Source organism: Mustela erminea, chromosome 4 (genome assembly GCF_009829155.1).
Source record: "Mustela erminea isolate mMusErm1 chromosome 4, mMusErm1.Pri, whole genome shotgun sequence".
NCBI classification, from domain to species: Eukaryota; Metazoa; Chordata; class Mammalia; order Carnivora; family Mustelidae; genus Mustela; species Mustela erminea.
In genome coordinates this window covers 7,091,925-7,097,787 of record NC_045617.1, presented here as the reverse complement: position 1 = coordinate 7,097,787, position 5,863 = coordinate 7,091,925, and the positions used below count along the sequence as shown (strand labels likewise).

Below are 5,863 nucleotides of genomic sequence, written 5' to 3'. Positions count from 1 at the left end.
AAGGCAGTGAATGCCAAGGCTTGTGTTCGAGCAACTGCTAGAAGCTGGGAGAAAGACGTGGGACAGATTCTCCCTCAAGCCTCTAGAAGGAACTAACCCTGCTGCCACTTTTGTTTCAGACTCCTGGCCTCCTGAATTGTGGAGAACAAATTTCTGTTCAGTATGTGGTTACTTGTCATGCAAGTCCGTGGAGGCTCATGGGGTGTACAAAAAAGTCATTAAACTGTTAATGATTATTTCTCAAACTGTGAGGTTTAGGGTGATTATTATTGTTTCTTTATATTTTATTGCATTTTGAAAAAAATGTCAACAATGAATATTTATAACTTTTTTAGAAGAAAATGATTATGAGTAAAAACCCAATGATTCAAGGTTTCCAAAGCCATAGTGTTAGAACAAGACTATTCTCATTAGTCTTAATTATTATCATAAGAATAGACGACTTAGAACAGAAGCAAAGGATCATTGATGATAATTTCACGTATTGTAGCCCAAAGATTAAAGTATTTTCAGAATGCTCTGTTAAAGAGGGAATGCTATGTGTTTCAGAAAAGTTTTTTTTAACCTAAATTTTGGTACTTAAGATGATGAAGATCATTTATCTAAAATGCTAACTTACATACTGTATATTTAACAGCCAAACTACACGGTTGAGTTATTAATGAGTATTCCAAACAGCCTGTTCTCTTAACACCTTGTTAGCTGAACGCTGACATTTTGCTTTATTTTGTTTGCCTGGTATTATGATTACAAATATAAGTAAATATATATATAAATATATATATATATATATAAATATATAAACACTTTGAAAATTTCCTCAAATTATAAAATATGAACATATCATAGATTTGCAATTATAATCACCTCACTGTTAAATTAGGAGTTGTGGCTGTTCCAAGTAGACAAAGAAAAATGTGTAAATAGCAAAGTCAATTTGATGTTTGGAATCTTTAATCTGATGTTTAATAGTTGTATATTTCAATCAACTCTAATTGAGTCTTGCAAGTGTCTCATACATTGTCTGTAATGACCGGCAAGCTCTTAAGGCTTCGTTATTATTGCAATCATTTTAAGTACATTCAAATAGCTTTAATGTGAACATTAAACATTCAGATAACATTAACTATTACAAAGGAGAGTGCCGAGGAATGAGGCAAGATTTCCTCCTCCATCAATGGTGATTATGTCCTGAGTCATTCCCCAAACATTAACGTGGACGCAGGACCCCATGTCCAACAGCTCTAATGATCTTAACTGGGAATTGTGTTTTAAGTCTCTTAAAAATTATTCTCACTATTCAGGTATCTCTTTTTTCTTCTAGATATCTTCAGGTCCATTCAATCCGGCAGGGATGATTAGAAAATCTTTCCCTCTTCCTGGATCTGGGCAATAAGCAGCTGGAAATCCTATGATCGGGGGGCAAATCTAGCACAAGAGGAGGAACCCCGTCCAAATCAGTGAACTCTGAGTGGCCAGGCAGCAAACTGAAAAAGTTACCAGCCGCATGATCTGATCTGAAGAGACGAGGTAATACGAAGGAGTACTGGAACTCAGCACTGTGTTCTTCACCACCTGTGAAAAAGAGCACACTATTTTGAGTGGTACCTTTAACCCTGGATGATTCTCCACACTTGCATTTTAAAAATTGTGTGATTAAAAAAAAAATGATAAGCATGAATTGCTTTTATAAAGCATTTTCATTTTTAAAAAATAAAGTATTCATTGTTACTGTGACATACGCTTTTCTGGAGCTGGCAACCATTTAAGCTTGTAGCCTAATGACACCTTCAAGGGTAACTTAGTTCAAGTGTGCTTGTGGACACTCGTTCGGGCATCACCTGGAAGCATGGCAGGATGCAGTCTCTGGCCCCACCCCAGACCTCGAGAATCAGAAATTGCATCTTAATGACATAGGTGGGACCGTCATCTGCCCATCAAAGATGAGAAGTACTTGTTTTAGTCCACGTCTCTCATTTCGTAGACAGTCTCATTTCAGAGTCTGAGAAAGCTGGGTCCACTTGACCTGAGTTACATAGAAAACACAGCTAACAAGAGGCAGCTAAAGCCAAGACTCCCTTTTTAATGATTCCACCTCAAAATTCTTTCCACTGTCTTCTCCAGGCTTTCAGATGAAAAGCCTGTCTGAAAGAAATGCCACTGGCATAAAAATGCTAAAAAGAGAATTTTACTTAAACTCGTGTTCATTATTCCAAGTGTAGTTATTAAAAGTCTGTCTATACACCATACATTTGAGTTTATACACAGAGAGTCAATTTTACCTGAAGAAAGTCTTGGAGTCCTGAACCAAAGCTGGCAAAAAGCATGTGACATCTCTTCTCCACGATCACTCATTTTATCTTGGTTGCAAGCCAAAGCCATGGCCAGTTCAACAAAACTTAGCTTCGTGACTGATTTCCAAGAGGCTATAAAAAAGAAAATGGTCTCCATGGGCCTCCTTGTTCTGCCCTCACCATTTTCCAATCTGCTTGCTCCTTACCCGGCAGCCTGTGCAAAATAGAAATAAGGAATGTGGTTTCCCCCTCTCTCATCTCTGGCTTTGGGTGCCACCACAGTCCCCTGTAGAATCAGTTTCCTCATTAAGTTAGCTTTGTCACTTGCAACAAAGGCTCCTAATTCTTTTTATTTTTTTATTATTTTATTTATTTTATCTTTTAGAGAGGGAGAGTTAGGGGGTGGGGAAAAGGGAGGGTCAGAGAGAAGACAAGAAGAAAGACTGTTAAGCAGATGCGGGGCTCGATCTCACGACCCTGAGATCATGACCTGAACCAAAATCAAGACTCAGGTGTTGCACTGACCGAGCGATCCAAGAGCCCCAAAGGATCCCAATTCGTCATGTAAGTTTTCAGACCCTTAGCTTCATTCCTAAAATTCATGATGAGACAGTAGATGGGAAACACCTAAAGTAGTGTAGAACCTCAAAAAATGATCATTCTTGGGAAGCCTGGGTGGCTCAGTCGTTAGGCATCTGCCTTCGGCTCAGGTCACGATCCCGGGGTCCTGGAGTCAAGCCCCGCATCAGGCTCCCTGCTCAGTGAGGAGCCTGCTTCTCCCTCTCCCACTCCCCCTGCTTGTGTTCCCTCTCTCGTTGTCTCTCTCTCTGTCAAATAAATAAGTAAAATATTTTAAAAAAAATCATTATTGTCTCCTCTCCTCAACCTACTCATTAAAGCAAAGACGACTTACAGACCTTTGCTTCTGGTTGGCATCTCACTCCTAACCCCCGACACATTTACCCCATACCCGATGAACATCTTCATGGACAGACGCTCACTGCATCCCAAATGAGCTAAGGCCCCTGGCCATCTCTGGCCCCAACCCTGCCTGGGCTGCGCGGTGTTGTCTCACACGCACGCGCACGCTCACGCGTCTGGTCCCCTGCATTTGTGGGGGGTAATTTCAGAGTCCCTTTGAGGCTCCCTCCTCCTGCGGCACCTCCTCCTCCCCACACTGTACTGGTGATTCTCTTCTCCGAGGCACCTGTGAGCAGCCTCTCCTCTCCCCTGCCCGCTGCTGGCGGAGGTGGCCGCGGCGTCCCCCTCACAGCTGACCGCGGAAACCTCTTCTCCAACTTTGTGTAATAAACACATTTAAGGAAAAGTTTCAACTCCCCTTAAAATCACCTTCCCCATTTTCATGGACACTGTGTTCTTTCCCGTCCTTGCTCACGTGCGTGCATATTTTGTCTATAATCATCTAGAAGATGCCATCGTATTTTTATGTCGTATGTCCTAAAGGATTTGCTCATCAGGATTTTCATAATTATCTTCTTACTGCTTTCCGAATTATCTACCTACTCAGTGTACAACAGTTTTCGTAACTATTCTGTGGAATATCGCCTGCTTCCTGCTTTCCTTTCCTGCGGACCATTCCTTGCTTCCATACTGGGCAGTAAGCACTTGGTGTGGGAAACCCCTCTGCCACTGTTTTGTCAATGAGGAAGCTGAAGCCCAGCTGGGTGACGCCCCTTCCTCAAGGTTGCACAGCGGGTGAGCAAAGGCAGGACTGCCTCCCAGGTGTGTCTGACCCCAAAGACCCGCTTCTTGACCTCGCGTAGTGTCCCACCATTACCGCAAAGAAGCTTTTCTCCTTTGGGGTGATGCCCTAAGAGAGAGTCTCAGAAGAAGCCCGTTTTGTGACTCGCTCACGCGTGACCTCGTGCATTAATCTGCTGCCACTCGTTACCCCTCACTATCATTTGTTAATTTCTTCCCGATGTTTTTCAGATTTCACAGTCTTAATACCAATTTTAATGTTTGTGCCTCGCAAGTGAAGCGCTCGCTGTACTTACCCTGACCATTTGCGGGTGTTTTTCGGTGAGACCCAGTCCTAAGCCTTGACCCTTTGTGCCTCGGGCTGGGTGTTTGGCATTTGCCCATGAACTGTAATTTGTCGGTCTGTTCCCTCTGCCATGTCACCTGTTTCCGTTCATGATTCTGGTCTCCACCCCTTGGCCCGTCCTTCCGTAGTTCAGGTCTTAGTTCGAGTTCATCTGCTGTGTGTGGTGTAAGCAGTTTAAGATGATTAGTAAATTGCCATCCTGTCCTGCCCCTGATTAAATAAATCTGCTCTTGTTTGGGGCACACTGACATAGAAAGAATGTTTCTGGAGAAAGCAGGTGTGGGGGAGGAGCCTGGCTGAGGAGATCGGTCCTGTTGGAGTTGGGGGTGGCTTTTCCCAAGGTGGGGTGCACACTCTCCATTCCTCCCCTGTGGGGCTCAGAGATGTGGGCCCGAGGGAGAGACCGAAGTGTTCCCTGCCCCATCCCCCACACCCATCCATGGCCCTGCCACGACACAACCCTGTCTTGAGGACTTGAGTCTTTGGTCCAGGTGAAGCTGCAGGACACAGGAAGGGCCACCAGCCATCTCCCAGAGGCCCTCGCGTGGCCCAAGGCAATGCATTTTGCCCGTCAGGAGAGGCAGACTTGGAGCAGTTGGCTGGATGTCTTAACAACCAACGCCTGGCTAAATTGTGAAATAAACGCTCGCAGGCCAATTCTATAGTTGAGCCTAGAGGAGGGGGAAATGAATGAGGAGGCTATGGCTCTTCTTTTGAGGAAGAAGATGTATCCTTCCTTACCCCCTCCCCCTTACCATCCACTCCCCCGCCTGTCTTTGTAATCTTAGCACTGTCTGGGTCATTGTTTAAGAACATTTTTCAAACTAGTCCTATCAGGACTGGAGGGAAAACAGGTTCAACTGCAAGACAGAATCACGGGTGGGACCACGAAGAAACCAGAAACGGTGAAAGAAGTAAAAAGTATAAAGATTGGAGAAAAAGATATAAAATCCATTACTTGCAATGACATGTTTCAATAAATAAAATTCCCAAAGGACCTATGGATAATTTATTAGAATTAATAAGTGACTTTGGCAGGTCCCTGCACTGGCGTCAGTGACAAACTGTATTTTCCAAAGACGCTCCCGGCAACGTGCGCCATGCCATCCCATAGGCTGTTCTGCACTATAGGTCACCACTCCCTCAACCAGAGCTGCGGCTCCCTTCCCCTCCCCTTGTATCTGGGTGGCCCTCGGACTGGACCGTAACTGATAGAATGTGATCGAAATGATGCTGTGGAATTCCAGGGCTCGGTCAGAAAAGGCTGGGCAGCTTCCTCAACATACTTGGGCTCTTGCAACATCCTTGGGCTCTGCAGGGTAGCTCCCGGTGTCCCCTTTCTCAGATCCTAGCAGCTCAGCTGTGAGACACCCAAGCACATGGGAGGTCATATGAAGGGCTTCTGTGGACAGTCCCAGAGGAAACCAGGCTGTGAGTCAGTCCAGCCCCAGTGCCCTCAGAGGAACAAAGAAGCCCTTGCCATGTGAGTCACCGCCAGTTG

At 44.6% G+C, this 5,863-nt stretch overlaps 1 long non-coding RNA gene across 4 annotated transcripts; it reads right to left on the bottom strand.

The window, feature by feature from the left end:
• Window positions 1-895: 895 nt before the first annotated feature.
• On the bottom strand, window positions 896-4,977 carry LOC116587979. 4 transcript variants are annotated; one of them, XR_004284730.1, is made up of 4 exons: window positions 4,823-4,977; window positions 4,313-4,516; window positions 2,283-2,508; window positions 896-2,026 (listed from the first exon to the last, which is right to left on the bottom strand). It is a non-coding gene; the product is annotated as an uncharacterized LOC116587979 (long non-coding RNA). The 4 variants fall into 4 exon arrangements; XR_004284731.1 differs by having other exon boundaries at window positions 4,313-4,513; XR_004284729.1 differs by lacking the exon at window positions 4,823-4,977 and having other exon boundaries at window positions 4,313-4,791.
• Between the last annotated feature and the right edge of the window lie 886 nt (window positions 4,978-5,863).